A 19,765-nucleotide genomic window follows, 5' to 3' on the forward strand; every position below is an offset into this window, starting at 1 on the left:
ACACTTCACTGTTAATTCACCTTCATAATATACTTGCCTGTATTTCATATCTAAGAAGTCACAGAACAAAAGAACACTCTTCCATGAACTGCAAACGAGGATTAAATCCATGAATAAAGATAAAGGGGAAAAGAAAGAGTGGAGGGACATACCTGAAAAATACAGGTAAAAAGGTTTAGATAGAAATTACCCTTAGTATTCAAAAATCCAATAGAATGATGAATATTATGTGTGTATGATGAAATCTTCTTACCATAAACTGAAAGAACTAAGAGCTTATGCAATTTCCAGCTTTCCAAAGCTCTGTAAAAAAGAAGCTGAGCAGGGTGTTATGCAGAAAATGGAATTAAAATGAGTTGATAATTGAGGGACAGGAGGACAAGCATACTCTTTCCCATCAAATTACTTCCCTGCACTGAGGTCTGAAAGATGTAATTAAGTCTCTGAAGTATTGCATATATTTCTATCGTAGTGTGAAGGTATTGCACTTAGCTGCCTAAGTAGTTTAGTTACTATTTTACTATCACAGTACATTTTGTGGATGTTTCATATTGACCACTGCATTGGAGCTAGTAATGAGGTATTCCAAAGACTTTAATTAGAATTTTATTGAAGGTAAAATAAAAGTTACTGATTGATTGAATCTGCATTGAATTAGTAGTTAACAAAAAACAACAGAGATTTACACAAAATATATCATATTAAAATAATTTCACTAAAATACTGAAGTCATTTAGACATGCTAGTGGCTTACCATCCTAAGCATTCTAGTTTTAAAGTCAATTCTTTGGATATTAGTTTGGCTTTTTAAAAAATATCATTAACAATAATTATCACGTATAAATGAAAGTAGCTTGCTTTAATTAGCAGCTGAACAGAAAAACCATTTAGATAATCTCACAAAACCAATTTATAGTTGTACACTGTTCATAGCCTATCAGTTTACCATAGAACATTTAGTGTTAAGAAAGACTTTCAGTAATATTCATAGGTCAAAATAGGTCCTTCACATGTTAACTATATTCTTACACTCAAGACAATTTCTTGAGCTACATAGGTTCCTTTGAGAAATTTTCCTCTTAAAAAAAAATCTACTGTTTTGCTGCAGTGGCACATGCTTTAGTCCCAGCACTCGGGAGGCAGAGCCAGGCAGATGGAGTTTGAGGCCAGCCTGGTCTATAGAGCGAGGTCCAGGACACGCACCAAAACCACACAGAGAAACCCTGTCTTGAAAAAAAAAATCTACTGTTAATTAATTCCTTCATCCTTTTAAAATTATGTAGGGATTCATTCATTCATTTATTTATTTATTTATTTACTTGCTTATTTATTTATTGTTATGTAGCGATAAGGCCCACCTACCACCACCCATTCACCATGTCCCAGCGAGGGGCTGTGGATCGAAAAACAGAGACAAAAGACAGCAGGTCATTCGCCTCAGCAGAATGCCGTTTATTGAAGGGAGGAAACCTTAAATACAGGCTTACAGCACAATGGGAGAACCCTGGAGGGCAGAAGTTTGCTACTGATGTTTTACAATTTTGCATCTAAACTGTTAACGCCCAATATGCAGAATACACAAACAAAGAACTTCTGTTAAGCATTCAGGAGGGTGGAAACCAGCAGGGAATTAGCATAGGGAGGACTTCAAGGTCAAGGTCAGCAAGCAAGACAACAGCTACCCAAATGGGGACCAGGGCCCTACATTATTATTTATTCATTCTTTCTTCAGGGGGATATTCTGTCTCACTCTATAGTCCAGAATATATATAGGCCACAAATTCAGCATAATCCTCCTATGTGGACCTCTCATGTTTAGGGATTACACGTGTGAGCCAATGTACTCGGCCACTCATTCTAAATAACTCAGCTTCTTAAATTGTACATTCTACAACAAATATTTCTATTCTAATACCTAAAATTTTTATTTTATGATTTAAAATATAACCTTAAGCAAAATGTTTACAAATTTTATTAAAAAATCTCAAAATTATATTCTGTATATTGAAATTAAAAGTATTTTAAGCAAAGTTTAAAGAATGGGATTTAATTAGCATTTAGTGATTTTTCAGAAGTTCCTAGTTTAAAAATAGTCTACAACCAGAATAACCTTGATTGTACTGCTCAATCAAGATTTGAGTTAAGTCTTTTACTACTCTAAATAGTTAAGTTGATATGCAATGTTTAAATATGGAGTATGCATTTACTGTTGTATGTTTAATATGACTGTTGATGTGAGCCTATGGGTACCAATCAGATTTTTTAGCTCTAATAACAAAAAATTATTCATACAGATAAGCATTTAGGCTGTATAGAACTGAATCTTGGCTTTTCCCATGACTTTGCTATAAGGGAATGCAATTATTTTTTTTAGTTTACTTGAAAGATGGGGGCATACTGACAGTTTATTACTATATAATAAGGTACTGCATCCCTGATGGCTTGGAATGGCTTTCATCTCACAGTGTCCAAGGCCCAATAGTATAACAATGGATTACCTGGGTCTTTGTCCAGTAGTCATTTAGACTAAAAAGAACAGCTCTGGGACTAAATCTTTCATGGAGCTGAGAGTCTACTTTGAAGCACATTCAAGTTCTTGTTCCAATTTAGGTTTGGAGTTTACAGTGTTGTGACTCTTAGTTCCTAGAGATAGCCCCCACTACACAGGCATTGCTCAGGGGGTTATGTGCTTCAGGAGTAGGAGGGGAGGGTCGCTCCAACTTCTCTACTCTTTCTTGGGGTCAGGATGAGGACCATTTAAAGGGATAACATGATAAGGTCAATACTATACAGGATATTCTCTCTTTAGAGTTACTTCAAGTCTACTGACTAGAACGTCAATGGAATCCTGAAAATCTTTTTCACCTTTGTCTTATTTTTTGGAACAAGTGATGGGTTCTAGCCATACCAATAAGGCTGGATGACGCCAGCATATCCATCAAGAGAGCAGGACTAACAGGGGACAGCTTATAATTATTCCTCTTATATTTAATGAACAACAGAACATATTTCTCTGGGTTAATTTTAAAGCATATTTATATAAACCATTTGGAATACTGCACAATGCCTAGTGAATATTTATTACCATATTTATTTTGACAGTAACTTTTGATGAACTAAAAATGTGATACCATTGAGTCAGATGTAAGTTGACATGGAACTGGATATGGGAGCTTTATTATTCACCATAGCCCATACGTATCTGGCTGTGTGCTGTCAGTTAGGTTGAGCAGATGTAATGGATCAAAGTGTCAAATTTCCATAGAACTATTGTAATATTCTACATTATCACGTGGTCTATGGTATTTCAAACATACTTTCCTCCTGAACATCGCGATACTACATGGAATTTGAGGGAACTAGGGCAGGATATAAGGTGGTTTTTCCATATACCCCATATCAGTATTCTCATTGCTTAAGAGGGAGGAAGAAATGAGTAGTGCAGTGTTTCATTAGCCAAAGAGAGCACACTAAAAGCAGCCTTTCCTGCTACTCTGCTGTTCCTTACCCTTCATTTCCCCAGAAAATACAGTCCAGCCATCAAAACTACCTCTTTTAACAGGAGTATAATAAGCCAAATATGCTTTAATTTTCTTTGCTTTGAAAAGAAAATGGTCATTTTTGTTTGTTGTTTGTTTTTACTCAAGGTCTGAAGATTAAGTTTAGGTAGCAGTAGAAGGATTACATGAATTTAGTGCAAGCAATGCCTGAAAATAATGCAATTACTTATTTTCCTATACTTTGCCTAATTTTTCATTGTAATTACTAGAGACTTACAGTAAACTGGGGCACAACAAAACACAGTCATTACTTTGTTTTGCAGTGTTATCAAAACTTTCATAGCATTTTCTCATTAATGCTCAGAAAACACCAATGGAATCAGGTGATCACTTCTCTTTACTCCTCTCTTCTCTTTTTCTTTCTCTTCCTTTCCTTTTTCTTTTTCTCTTTACTTTACCTTATCTTCTCTGTCAATTTTTACCTCTGTGACATCTACATGAATTTACCCTTGGTAGAAGGGTCTATTCATGGTCCAGTTAGACTGTCCTTGGCCTATTAATTTCTCTCTCTCTCTCTCTCTCTCTCTCTCTCTCTCTCTCTCTCTCTCTCTCTCGTGTGTGTGTGTGTGTGTGTGTGTGTGTGTGTGTGTGTGTGACTGGAAACTAAAATTTGAAATTGAATCAAAACCATGATTGATAATTCCACTGTTATGGAACAATTTAATTACAGAATTAATATGAAAGAAAAACAATAAGCCTCACCCTGGAAACACAAATAAAAAACAGAAGGGCCCCATTGTCAAGGACAACACCCACATAACTTATTGAACATGGAAAAGTCAAGCTGGTGCCTACATGGATATGTCACAGCTACTTTCTAGTGTCTTTGATGCAAGAAGGTACTCCACAGGCTATGGAAAGATAAATGAAGACTCCAACCCAGGCACAACCCTTAATCTACAATTTGTCCTACTTGCAAAATGTGCTGGGGCAATGCCAATCCATTGGGTGCCATTTGTAGCTAGAGTTTTCATGCCTGGCCCACAGTCAGGACAAATCTCTCTCACCTGCCAGTCCCACAGCTGCTCAGACCCAACCAAGCAAACACAGAGACTTATATTGCTTACAAACTGTATGGCCGTGTCAGGCTTCTTGTTAACTGTTCTTATAGCTTAAATTAACCCATTTCTATTAATCTAGAAGTTGCCACATGGCTCGTGGCTTACTGGTACCTTACATCTCACTTTTCATGGCAGCACCTGGCAGCGGCCCCCTCCCTCTGCCTTCCACTTCCCACAATTCTCCTCTCTGCTAGTCCCACCTATACTTCCTGCCTGGCTACTTGCCAATCAGTGTTTTATCAATCAATCATCCACAGCACTGTTGGTTTGCCTTTCCAACTTCAATGTGATGGTTTTTGCTTTACCTTATTGTATTTAAAAGTAAATAAGTCAAAAATACCTTAAAATGTTATAATAAGAATTCAAAAAGAAAGAAAGAGAAAAGAAAACTTATACTGCCTTTTCTAGCATCTATCAATTCCCAACAGTCCCTCAGCTGGATCTGAGACTGTACATTTGCCTCCCCTCTCCAAGCTGGAATTTTTTCTGGCTTGTGCTTGCATGAGTCTTGGGTGTATGTGTAGCGTTAGGTTTTCATGAGTTTCTAAAAAGGTCTTTGCCATTATTATTCCTTCACAGTTTGTTTCTTCTGACCCATCCTCTGATCTCCTACTCTAAGTTAACCCTTCCTGTTTCATTATTCTTCTTTAACCCTTTGTATCACTGAATTCTATCTACCTCTCTAGAAAACACGCCTCTCACATCCACTTACTATTTTTCTGACACCATGCCTATTCCAGATGAATATATGTACCTGAAGAATTGAAGATAACACCCATAAATGAGAGAAAACATTGTTTGTCTTTCTGGGTCTGGATCATCTCACTTGGAACTATTGTTTCCAGGCCTATCTATTTAGTACATATTTTACAGTTTTATTTTTTAATGGCTTGGTAACAATTCTGTTATGTAAATATACCATATTTTTTATCATATAGTAATCAGTTGATTGGACTACTGCCATTTCTCACTCTTTTGAATAGAACAGTAATAAGGATGGGTGAGAAGGTATCTTTGTAGTATGATATAGTCTTTTGGTCATAGTGGTATATCTGGGTCATGTAGATCTATTTCTAGTTTTTTGAAGAACCTCCATGGTGATTACCATGGTTGTTGTACCAATTTGTATTCCAACCAGCAATAGCTAAGTGTTCCCCTTTACCCACATCCATGTCAGCATCTGCAGTCATTTTCTTTTAAATTTTATCCATTATGTCTGGGATAAGACAAAATCTCAAGTAGTTTCAAATTGTCATTTCCCTAATGACTAAGGATGTTGAGTGTTTGTTTATGATGTAGCACAAATCTTAGAAAGGTCTTATTAAAACAAAACAAAACAAAACAAAACCCTGAGCCAGGTATTGGAGTGAACACTGAAAGATCAGAGAAACAGAACCAGCCACAGCTAACCTTATCTCGCCAATTCCTCAGCTGATCCTATTCCCTGAGACTGAAACCCTCGTCCAAATGGATCTCAGCTGAACTGCTGCTAAAAACTTCAAAGCTTAATGGGCTCTAGTTCCTGTAGTTCCTTATATACCTTTCTGCTTCCTGCCATCACTTCCTGGGATTAAAGGCATGTGTCACCATGCCTGGCTGTTTCCAGTGTAGCTTTGAACTCACAGAGATCCAGACAGATCTCTGCCTTCAGAATACTAGGATTAAAGTTGTGTGTGCCACCATTTTCTGGCCTCTGTATCTAGTGGCTGTTCTGTTTCTGACCCCAAATAAGTTTATTAGGGTGCACAATATATTGGGGAACACAATATCACCACAGTTTATGTTTGCATTTCATTTTTTGAGAACTCCCTGTTTAGCTCCGTGTCCCATTTTATATTGGATTGTGTGTTTTCTTGATGATTAGTTGTTTTCAGTGCTTTATACATTCTAAATACTAAGTCTTGGTCAGATGTAGAGCTGAGAAAGATCCTCTCCTTTATATACATTGCCTGTTCACTCAAATAGTGGTATCCTTCGATATACAAAAGCTTTTTAGTTTAATGAGTTCCCATTCATTAGTTGTTGGGCTTAATGCTTGTGCTATTTGGGTCCTGTTCAGAAACTTTTTCTTAAAAGCATATTCCATACTTTCTCCTCTCTCAGATTCACTTCCCCACTTCCTCTTCAGCATGGTACTTAAGTCTTAACTAGAACAATAAAGTAAGTGGAAGAGATAAAGAGCATACAAATAGGAATGAAAGAAGTCAAAGCGTCCTGGTTTGCAGATGATATGACTGTATACACAAAAGACCCTAAAGTCCTCATCAGAAAAGTCTTAGAGCTGATAAAATTATTAAGCAAAGTAACAGGATACAAAATTACTGCACAAAAATCAGTTGCCTAGGCTGAGCAGTGGTGGCGCACACCTTTAATCCCAGCACTTGGGAGGCAGAGGCAGGCAGATCTCTGTGAGTTCAAGGCCAGCCTGGACTACAGAGGGAGTTCCAGGAAAGGCGCAAAGCTACACAGAGAAACCATGTCTTGAAAAAACAAACAAAAATCAAAAAAAAAAAAAAAAAAAGAGTTTCCTTGTGATATACAAATGATAAACATACTATAAAAGAAACCAGGGAAATAATATCACTTATAATAGCCTCAAAAACATACCTTGGAGTAAATCTAACCAAGGAAGAGAAAAACTTGAACAATTAATACTTTAAGAAACCAAGAAAGAAATTGAAGAAGCCATCCAACCTCTCTACCCTGCCTGATCCTGCAGATCTTTATCTAGGGTCTAGCTGGATGAGCCTGCCTGAACTTCACCCCCACAAACCCTTATGAATCCCCAAGATGTGGCCTGGGTCCATATCTAGGGGCCCAACATAGACTACACACACTAATCTCTGCCCCTACCCACCTCTAGGCCTGTACCAGGACCTACCCTGCTGTCATATAGGCTACACCTGTGCCATTCCCAACCTGGGTGGAGACTCAGCCAGTTACAAGACAATCAATTATAATAATCATATCTACTGAGTTCTAAATCTGTTAAAATGCTCTTTCCCATTGAAATACTGCAGAAATTGTAAAATCTCCCTTTCCCTGCCTCCTTTAAGAAAAGATTCATAGCAGCAAACATAAGACCTGCACAGGTGCAAACCAGGTAAGGTCCAGCACTGAGACAGGGAAGTGAACATGGAGTACTATCCTTAACCAAGGAACTATTTGCAACCAATACTTACTGGAAAAGGGAAAATCAGTGTTCCCTAATGGAATTTCACTGGGCATCGCAACCCCATTCCAGGGCAGGTCCATGCTCAGGAACAATACTTAGCAAACAGAAAATTAACTTCATGAATTTTTTGAGAACTATTGGTTTCATTTTTTTTCCTGGCACTTTTGGTCTTACTGGCTTTTGTTTTGGTGGTTTCTTTTCAAGTGACACCAAGGAGTTGGATGAGTAGGGATGTGGAAGGATTTAGAAGAGAAGAAGGAACATGTTCAAAATACATTGCATGAAAAAATATAATAAAAAACAAAAGGTTCTTACAGTTCTATAATGATAGTTTTCATTACTTGAAAACTCACATAATTTTCCTTACCTTTGAATAACCTTAAGCACTAGGTTGTTTTTATTTTAACCAAGGAAGACCAATCAATCATGTGTGGCAGATGCTACTTGGCATCACAAAGCTTTCTTCCATTCCTTGCTAAGTCACTGGCTGAGTGATCTTTCAGTTGCCATGAAAGGAAAATGATCTCAGCTTTTTTATATGTTTGCAATGATTAATAGGCTCCAAGGAAATTTGCCAGAATTTTAGCTACCACTGAATGTAAGATTATGGCCACTTTTCCTCTATACTTTGTGAATTTTTAAAATGTTCTGTGACCGCTACTACATTTCTGTTCAGGGGGAAGGTCTTTTCCATGGTACAGTTCCATACAGTGAGCAACAGGCATAGTGAGGAACAGCAAGTTATGGGCAACAAGGAGCTGGACAGAAAATCATTAGTAGGTTAGTAGGAGCCATCTCCAGTGAAATATGATTTTCCCTCTAAGTCTATCTGTTTTTTATGGTTTTTAATGATCATGGATTGTCTTTATTACACAAATTAATGAACCCTCATTAGTTGATGTTTTTCTCATTTATATTAGTTCTTTACTAATTTTGTACACTGTGTTTTGATCATATTAACACCCCCCACACACTCCTCACATCCACCCATTCTTCTCTAACCACCCAACTTTGTGTCCTATTTTTTTAATCTACTAAGTCCAGTTTGTGCTCTTTGTATATTCTTGGGTGTGTAGCCTTCCACTGGAGGATGATTAACCTATTAGGTGCTACAGTCTTAAAGAGAGCTAACTCTACATCTACTAGCAACCATCAGTTTCCAATATCTCCTCAGCCAGAGAGTTGGTCTGGGTTGAACTTTCATAGGTTTCGTGGATGCTGTCACCTCCACTGTGAGTTCCCATGTTCACCTGCCTGCTGTGTCCTTGTAGTCTTTTTCCACTCCTGGCTGCTGTGGGAAAATGCTCTTGCACACTGTAAAGATTTGTCACTCAAATTGGTTTAATAAAAATGCTGATTGGCCAGTAGCCAGACAGGAAGTATAGGTGGGGTGAGCAAACTAAGAATGCTGGGAAGAGAAAGAGTGGGGTCAGGAGTCACCAGCAGAGGAAGTAAGAAGAAAATGTCAAACTGAGAAAAGGTACCAAGCCATGTGGCTAAATATAGGTAAGAATTATGGGTTAATTTAAGTGTAAGAGCTAGTCAGTAATAAGCCTGAGCTAATGGCTTAGCAGTTATAATTAATATAAGCCTCTGAGTGGTAATTTAGGAAGTGGTTGCTGGGTATCTGGGAGTTGTTGGTGGAACAGAAGCTTCTGCCAACATCTGGCCCTTATAATCTTTCCGACCACCATTTCTGAAATAATCTGGAGCCAAGGGAGAAGAGTTTGTGAATACAGACATTTTGAGCTGAACATTTAATATCTTTTTATTCTCTAATCCTTGACCAGTTCAGGGTCTCTGTGTTCATCACTACTGCAAGTAGAAGCTTCTCTGGTGAGGACTGAGAGATGCACTACTCTGTGGGTATAACAATATAAGTAGAAGTTAGTTTAATACTATGTTCATTAGCAGAATAATAGTAATGGATTCTCCATTGAGGCATAGACCCTGTCTAGAGACATATTCTTTGCCAAATAATAGAGCCAAAAATGTGTTTCATCTGATGGAGTACACCTTTAATCCCATCAGAAAATGGTTGGTAACTCCATAATGTTCATGTCACATGACATGTTTCCGAGCTAGCCATTATTGCAGCTTTACTAACTACAATAGGTTCCTAGCTAGTTAAGACTAAAGATTACTTTTCTCCTATGGTAGTGGTAGCAGGTAAAGCACCTTCTGGTACCAATAGTGATGAAACTTCCAGGTCAGTACCAGTTCGATTCCTCCTCATCCTGCAACTCACTAGAATATGTACTATATTCAGTAAATAGGGCCCCACTGTCAAGTTCTGGAGGGTAATCAAAAGCATTGCAACAACCTGTAATGTTTGCAGATCTATGGAAATTCACTGGCCATCACTCTAAAAGAGGTAACTTATTCCTGGCACTGTGCTTTTTATTTGTTAACCCATGGTGTCTAACAGCTGAATTGAAATGCCATTATAGAGTAACTCCATTTTAATTGTTTTTATACATGTACACATATATTTTAGGAAGCTTCTACAGTGGGATGATGCTACATGACTCTTTTTAAATGTCTTTAGTGTTATTTACTCCTTTTAGTATTTCCTCTTTTACCCTGCCCTCCTATTCCCCAATCTTCTTTTAACCCTTCCTTTACCACTATTGCTCTTTAGCCCTTTATCCTACAGCATGCATTGGAGATGTCCATAGGGTTGAATAAATTAGTTGTGTAGTCCTTGGCAGTGACTTTCAAAGAAGGGGAGATAGGATATAGGATCCCCCATTTTAAATTCCTCTAGGAAAAGGTAACGTTAATCTTCACTCATTGTATCTGAAGAAGCTGAGAGAGGGTTAAATAAGCACAGAGATGGAGGAGTGGAGAGGAATATGAAGTGATAGAAAGTCATCAAGCCATGGGAAATGTCTACATTGGCATGAGGAGAGAGAGGGGACATAAGAAATACTTGCATATTTGCCTAAATTTCCAGAAACACTGTTCTTTGGATATGGCTAAGCATGCTTGAATTATTTCTCAATTTTGTCTGAAACTGATTTGATTTTATTTGTAACAAGGAAACATGTACTACCAGCACTGAGAGACTGATATTTGCAATTTGATAAATTTTACAGTAGTCTGTTTCTTCTTCCATTCTCTAGGTATTTCACACCCATCGAAGGCAGTATTGTACAACATTAAGCAAGGTAGATGAAGACTTTTTTGGGAACAGAGGCTATCTAATAAAATATAAATGAATGATAAAGGTAATGTTATATACTGATAAATTCTATGAAGAAAATAAAACTTGTCAATGTAATAGACACATGACAATCAATTAAAATTATAATTGTATCTACTTGATCACCAAATTGTTATATTTTCTTTTACAATTCTTGCTGAGAGAGCAGAATGTAGAAATTAGAATTTTACAGCAATCTATGGAGCCTACATATGGAAATTGGAATTCAGTGTAGAATAAATACTGATTTTCTTGGCATCTCTTGTGTTTACTGTACAGTGTTAGGTAAGATGAGGAATAAGAAAAAGTACTTAGTTTTTATGCAATAGCCTTTAAAACATGCTTCCCACCAGGACCACAATCACCTGGTTCGTTTCAGAGATGCCAAGTATTCAGCTTGTCCCTAGAAATATTGACTTAGGAACGCTGAGGAATCCTAGCCCTCCAGATGATGCTGCAGGTTTCTGAAAATTGAGAGCCACTGCCTCACTCTCTACTCAGCTGAGTTTGTTTTGGGGACCAATTTTTCACCGCAACTAAGTGGAAATTACAACTTAAATGCTCTGCATTTTTCTTCCTCTCTACGAGTTATCAGAGAGTCATGGATACTGCATATTGACTCACCCAGCATCTGAGGGCAGTCTCTTCTCTCAGTGCACAGTGAAGATCACACAGTTCCTTTCAGACACAACTGCAAAGTGACAATTACCATGCTGCTAAAGGGGCCATGCAGGAAAGGCCAGCAACCTCATGTAGTTTCAATACACCAAATGCTCACACACAAAAAAATGACAAAGTATTTTTAAAGCTTCAAACCAAAGCAAGATCTAGATTCTTTTGTTCCTAAAGAAAAAAAAACATTTCTTTATATAATGTAGATGAGTAAAATTAATATTTTTCTTATAATTTGTTACCTCTGACTGAGTAACTATGAGAAATAAAAAACACCATGGCTTATAGCTTATAATATCACAAGGGAACATACAGGGAAAAAGATGAAATTGTTGGTAGAGGAAGCTCCAAAGTCCAGTACACATTCTATAGCTGTCAGATATTTCAAAACATGTACATTGGATACCATTAACATGATGCTCAGATGTGAAGCTACATTTCTTTCTACAGTTGTGGAAATTCTCCTTAAAACCGCCATGTGGGCATTCATGCTACTGCCTTTCCCTACAGCATGAAGGTGGTGATGCGGCGATGCTTTCCTCTGTGCTATGTCCTCCTCCTTCATGAAAGAGATAAGAGGGAGGAAGATGTGTATAAGAGCTCCCCCTCAGACACAGTGCATATTCCCTTATTGTGGTGATATACTGTGTCCCCCAAATATATTGTGTACCCTGATAAAACTTATCTGGGGTCAAAGAACAGAACAGCCACTAGATTAGACATAGAGGTCAGGCAGTGGTAGCACACACCTTTAATCCTAGCATTCTGGAGGCAGAGATCCATTCAGATCTCTGTGAGTTCAAGGCTACACTAGGAACAGAGCCAGGCATGGTGGCACACACCTTTAATCCCAGCACTTGAGATCTCACGTCTTTGCTTGGGAAGTACACACTCCTTTAATCCCAGGACTTGAGATTTCATGTCTTACTTGGGAACGACACATGCCTTTTATCCCAGGAAGTGATGGCAGGAAACAGAAAGGTATATAAGACATAAGGACCAGGAACTAGAACCTTTTTAGCAGCAATTCAGCTGAGATCTATTCCAGTAAGGCTTTCAGTCTGAGGAAACAAGATCAGCTGAGGAGTTGGCAAGGTGAGGTTGGCTGTGGCTTGTTCTGTCTCTCTGATCTCTCAGATTTTAACCCTGATATCTGGCTCTAGGTTTTTTACTAATAAGACTGTTTAACACTTCATTCTATACCTTATTTCAAAGCAAAATAAAATTCAAATTAAATAGAATTCTCAGTGAAGAAAATAAGGACAAGGAGTATCTTTGTTCAAAATTTTTAAATAAAAAAGCATTAAATCTGAAAATAAAAGGTCTATATACTATACAACTCTCAAAATTATGTTCAGAGATGTCACAATTTCAGCTTAATACACAAACAAAAGAATAATTTTTTCACTCAAAATAATTTAACAATTGCTTATAAATTAAAGTCTACCCACTAGTTTCTCATTTTGCTATTTTCAAAACCTGTGTAGTTCTGAGTTATGCATTCCAGTTTTGAATATTACACCTACTGTGCTTCCAAGCACTGTAGAAGAGGACACTTAACCAGAATTACCACCATCTGTCCAGCTGATAGGCCTGTCACGGGCTTGTTATTACTCCTGGTGTGCTCTGTTCTTTTATGTCTAAAACGTGCTTGTGCTAAAGCCAAAGTAATTACACAATTTAAATCCTGAACTGTTCCAAGCTCCTGATAAATTAGGGTGTAGAGATGGTACAAGTTTTATTCATTTACTGGGAGATGTAGAATGTGCTGCTAATATTTCATAAAACCCAGTCTAACAAATACATACTCAATAGAATAAAATATATAGTTACTGAAAGCCTTTTGACATATAATGTACATGTAGCGTATCAGATATTTCAACAATAGCTGTATAGTAGATAAGCTATTTTAACAATAGAAGATCTTGTTCCTTTTAAGGAACTAATTTCTAAAACAATGTATCGGTATTCATTGTGTTATAATTAGGGGCAAGTTAGCAACATATATAACTCTGGATTTCATAAAATCTCACTGAAATATCTTGTTTAATAAGAGCATATAAAATATCACATACTACAAGAGATTCAGAATTGCAAAATGTGATAATTATATAATAAATATGAAAACAGACAATAAAGCCATCAGGCTTGTAACAAAGGTAAAACAATTAAATCTTGAGGCAAGAGTTACTCATTTAGACATATTATGAAGAATGAACTAAAAGATTCCTAGAAGAACAAACACCCAAAGACATCAAAAAGTCCTTATTGAGTTGGAAACAGTTTCTAATGTCTTGCTCCCCCTCCCCAATGCAATGTGGCATAACATAGCATTGGCCACTAACAGTACAGCCGTGACACTCTCGTGTGCACTCCAATGTCTTTAAAATGGAGAACAATGAAAGGAATTGAAGGTTGCAGGGAACATCCACAGCTGACTAAATTGTCTTAAGAAAAATGATGGATTCTTTCACTGCTCTGAAAGGTGTTATTGAAAGGATAAAAGAGTTAGGTCAAACGTCAAGTGTTCACCCTCAATGAAAAATATAACTAAGTGGGATAAGCTGTAAAATTCCACAACTACACAGGAATTCTTTTTTTTTTTTTTTTGATGAAATAAATATAAATACTTACACTTAAGCAGTATTTATGTTATAGAACATGGCAACTCTAGTCATATAATCACACCTCCTCCTCCTCCTGCTCCTGCTCCTGATCCTCCTCCTTCTCCTTCTTTTCCTTCTCCTCCTCCTTCTTCCTCTTCCTCCTATTCTCCTCTTCCTCCTCCTCTGGTTCTTTCTTCTTCTACCTTACCCTCCCCTACCTGTTTCCCACTATGCAGCCATGACTAGCTTGGGATTCCCAGAGATTCACCTTCACTCACTGGGTAGGATATTATTTGGGTTTCTAAGAGGGTAACTTAAGCATTTGTTGTCAAATGGAGGATGTGATTATGCAGACTCCATGTACTGTCTCATTCAGCACATTGTCTCCCGAATGACAATTGAGGAGGAGGGGGAGGGGAGGAGGAGGAACTGATAGATCAGCTTTCAATTACATAACAACAAGGTTAATAGAAGAGGAAACAATAATGGGTATAACATTGGTCAAACAACACTAATTAAACATTATGGAGGAAAAAAATCAAGATATTTTCTAGGTGTGATAATATACAGAATCAGGAAAGAATTCTAGGCAATGTTCATCATAGAAAGTTCAAGGGCAGCCTGAACTAAATGAGACCTTGGCAGAGAGAGAGAGAGAGAGACAGAGACAGAGACAGAAGCAGAGAGACATAGATCTAAGGATTTACAAAGCTAAAGCCCAATGGAAATTTTGGGACTCAGAGTCCCTCAGATATAGCAAGCAAAGCTGAAAAGTTAATAACTTTTCATAGTTATAACTATGATGGTTATACCTACATGTGATAAACAGAATTGAACTTCTGCTATATCTTGTTAGGTATGTGTTCTTTTCTTTTTTTAAGATTTATTTATTATTACACAGAAGAGGGTGCCAGATCTCATTACAGATGGTTGTGAGGCACCACGTGGGTGCTGGGAATTGAACTCAGGACCTCGGGAAGAGCAGTCAATGCTCTTAATCTCTGAGCCATCTCTCCAGCCCATGTGTTGTTTTCATACAGTTAAATGTATACAAACCACACCTTCAAGTGTGTGTGACAAAGCAGGACACTGGAATGAATGGCAGCCAACCTAACAAATAAGATGCTCCCTCTGCTGTGCGGTAGCTCCCACTCACTGAAAGCAAACAGAACAAGACTCATCAAACATTCAAATCTTTAGAGGGTGGTCCCGGCAGAAGATACATTGGCCCAATTCCATAATTTGTTTTGGGGATGGTAACAATGACGTATGAAATACCCAACATTCACAATCACTTTGAAATGTTAGCTATTGTTTTGATATTCATCTGCAATACTAAGAAAGTCAGAGACACTGTGGTTCTGAATTACTTAACTTTCTTCCTCAAGTTCAACTTCTTTATGTAATTGTATTTCCACATTTGCAAGCCAGGTGCAAAGGGTCAGCAGTGAGAAAGGATGAGAACTCTAAAAAACGTCCCCACTCCTCTCCTTCTCCCCTCAGCCCAGGGCGTGGGTCTCAGTGTGATGGCCTCTGAGCAGGAAATCATCTGCTTCGGTGGAACTCACTTCTGACTTACTAATGATGAAAACACAGACCCCATGCTGAGTGTTGTTTTCTAAGTCTTGACTGCTGCATAACGAAAGGATTCATTTTCAAAGTAGAATGTGCCAGTGAATATAATATAAATGCAAAAAGTAAATGGTGTTAAAATTCAAGCCAGTCTCCCAGATTAATGAGTTCATAAAGCAAGTTTATTGACATGTATATCCAGAGTCTACAGAACTGAGCCAAAAGGAGTCTATAGACCCATGGTTCTCAACCTTCCGAATGCTGTGACACTTTAATACAGTCCCTCATGTTGTAGTGACTCCCCAACCATAAAATTATTTTTTGTTGCTACTTCATAACTGCAATTTTGATACTGTTATGTATCCTAATATAAATATCTGATATGCAACCCCAAAGGGGTCTCAACCCACAGGTTGGAAACCACTGCTCTTGGTGAACGAAGATAGCAGAGTTTCCATTTGTATATTTAGAGTCTCAAGATTCCCTTCCAGACCCAGGAAAAAATATGTCATCCTCCTTTTCGACTTCTGTTGTGTTCTCTGATCTCATCTGGAAGCTCTTTTCCCCTTGCTTCCTCAAATACTCCCCTTACATTATATTAATTAATAGAAAATAATCACTTGTTGTTATACGAGTATGTTCATACTTCTATAACTGAGTCTTCATGTCTTCATGACAATATAAAAGTAGAAATAATACTAACCACCCATGTTCTAAGCCAGGCTTAATTGTACATTGTCCATCAGCCATACTGTGCAGAAACTAATAAAGGGACACCCACTTCTTCTCCTGCTCCCTATTCATGTTTCCAAACCATCTTTGAAGCTCTGGCAGAATTCTTGTTGATTTCATGCCCTCCTCTTGATCCACATGTGGCTTAGAGCTACATGTTTTACTTTATTCTATCCATTGATCCATAATAGGGTGCTAGTGATGAAGTCCTACTCCATGAAGATGGCACTGAGAAGCACAGGTGGTTATGTCAGAAGATGAGGGCTTTCCTGAATTATACCAGTGAAACACAGCACTCTTGACAGAATTTCTTTGCTCCTTCTAACATAAAACTCAGTACCTCTGAAGTGTTCCCTGTATCAGAACACCACCCTTCACCTGATGCTGAATCTATGAGTTATTTGATGTTGGACTTCCTAGCGTCTGGAAATTTCAGAAATAAATTTATGTGATTTAGAAGCTAACCAAGTCTTGGTGGTTTGTTACAGTACACCGAACAGAGAAAAAAACCCTTACCTAACTCCTTGGTTTTATGGATTTCTTGTTACCCCTGTTTTGTGCCAGTCAGCTCAGGAAGTGAGTCACAAAAGTGAATTGCAGGTACTGTGTTCAGAAGGGCAATAACAGATACTGAAGAAACTTGACAAGAGTTTCAGTCCGGCTTAGAAAGAATCATTGAGGGAGATAGGGCAGTAAGAACTACAGTCTACAGCTAAGGACAAGCCTGATAAAAACTGTTTCCAGTCTTACCTTATGATTGTACAGGACACCACAGCCACTGAAGCAGACCTGAGACAACCACTCCAGCCATCTGCTCCAACTCTTCGTGTATGAAGAGTATCCACACCAACCTGCATCTCTTTCTCCAGGTTTAAACTCTCATTCAGGAATATTTTAGGTTTGTCTGTTTCCATGCTTGATCTTTTACCAGTGGATTGACTCAGTGTTTATTTAGCTGGATTAAAACACTGACACATGACCAGTTTATAGACAGACTGTTTCTCAGCAGCAAGGCCAGCAGTCATGTTTGAATTGTCACTTTGTTGCCTTGAAGTTTCTACATGGGAGAGTGCAGGGGTATGAGATACAGCCTGTGTGAAGTGGGTCTTTCTTTTTGAAATTTAATTGTTTACATTTTTAATGAAACTACAGTTCCATCACTTTCTCCCTTCCTTTTCCTCCCTTCAGGCCCTCCCATGTCCTTTCCCTTCAACCCCTCCCATTCCCCACACTTTACTATCAAAGAGGCCATCAGGAATGTTTTGTAGACTGGGCTGAGGCTACATATCCATGTCTTTGATGGTAGATTGAAAAGATGTGAATTACCCCTGTTGGCTCCTTTAGTGTGTAGGGGATATCAGTGCCTGACTACATCATGCAATGATATTTACTGAGTGTATACTGTGTTTCAGTTCTAGGTGATGGGGTGCTGTGATGAATAAAACATACACAGACTCTTATCTTCACAGACTTCTAGGATAAAGGAACAGGAACATTTTATTATGATTTTAAAACTTATCTTCAACCCACCCGCTGTGATTCAGTGTCTATTATGATCCAAACTCTAGACAAAAGATTGGTTGAATTTTCTGAAATGTATGTTTCCTTCAGAATTCACGAAGAGTCAGCTGTAGGGTTTGAGATGCAAACAATGGATAAGCCCTAGATGTTTGGGAAGCTCAAGAGCTGATAATTGTCATATTAAAAATCTGAGCATGTTTGGCCATTTAGGTCCCTTACCTCCTTCTTCCATGTCCCATGAATCTTGTGCTCATTGTTTAACTTGGATGATGTAGTCAAAATTGTCCCCAGCCAGAACTATTCCTCTTAAATCTGTAATAGCTTTTCCTTTTAATTTTACCTGTGTACAGGTGAACCTTCAAATATTCTAAAGCCAATCAATTTTTATCTACAAGGATTCAAATTTAGGACTTCCTAAAGGAAAAATAACTACCCCAGTTATTTCTCGCCTATCTTCCAAAGAAAGGATAATGGAGTTGTTGTTTGAGCTAGTTCAGAATACCAGGTACCCTTATACAGATATAGGAGGCCAATATTTGAAAGGTTTTATGCAAGCATTCGCAACCCCGGTTCCCTGGAGCTGCAAAAAGGAGGCCAACTAGAGGATTTGATTCTGATGTACAAAACTAGCAGTGTGCTGAAGAAGCAATGGGAGGGAGTCAACTGCAAATTAAAATTTAATAATACTTTAACCACCTAAGGGTACAGTGCTGCTAGAGACAGGATTACCATTCTAACCAGGATAGCATCTTGTGAAGATGTGAGAAACCCTCTCCAACTGGAAGCAAATCAATTTATAAATGTTTTCCCAGAAGACAATCTGTCACCATTATTTGTTTTAAGGCTTGTCTTTTGAAAGTTCTCAGTCTCATGTGGCTACCAGCCCCTTCTAAAACAAAATGTTCTCCAGGTCCAGAGTCTCTAACTGTAACCAAACAGTATTACTGAAGACAATATCGGTCTCCAGGGGAAGTCATACCAATCAGAATTATCATCCTTTAACTGCTTTGAGGGTGTGAATCAGGTATTGGGAGATGGTTGGTGAAATTTCCACAAAGTGAGTGGGCAGGAAGGAGGCAGAGCCTCCGCAAAAGAAGTAACAGGGCCAGAGCCTCCAGGACTGTGCAGCCATGTCAAAGACTTGTGACTTATTCCCAGGTGAGGTACGAGTGGCATGGAAGAGTCAAAAGGGATAAGTAAAACTACCTGGCTATTTCAAACAGTGAATACTTTGAAACTCCTTTGCAGGGAATGTGAGCAAACCAGAATGATGTAAGGCCACATCAATAAAACAACACTAATGGTTTCAGCTAAGTGTGTGTCTTAATTGTTTCTAATTATTTCATCAATGTTGTTCTTCTCTTTTATAAGGTTTTAGAATGGGAAATCACACACATCCCATTCACATACATTCCCACACAAAATAAAAGAAGAAAAATCCTTCAGACGTGAATATATAATGCATACCTGCACACAAAATAAAGTAACAAATGGCCTCACACATGAATGTATGATGCACGCAATCCCACATAACATAAAAATAACAAGTTTGTCTTTTTCTAAACTCCCACTAATGTTAGTTTTCTACCTTCCAAAAATTCCTTTGTTCACACTGTAGTTCTGACCTAATTTTAAGTAAAGTAGCAGGAAAAAAAAACATG

General features: G+C 38.0%; 1 pseudogene; it reads right to left on the reverse strand.

Moving 5' to 3' along the window:
- LOC121831169 (large ribosomal subunit protein eL18 pseudogene) overlaps positions 1 to 17,497 on the reverse strand; it is a 52,772-nt pseudogene extending 35,275 nt beyond the window's left edge.
- Positions 17,498 to 19,765: the final 2,268 nt, after the last annotated feature.

Source organism: Peromyscus maniculatus, chromosome 7 (assembly GCF_049852395.1).
Source record: "Peromyscus maniculatus bairdii isolate BWxNUB_F1_BW_parent chromosome 7, HU_Pman_BW_mat_3.1, whole genome shotgun sequence".
Taxonomy (NCBI): Eukaryota; Metazoa; Chordata; class Mammalia; order Rodentia; family Cricetidae; genus Peromyscus; species Peromyscus maniculatus.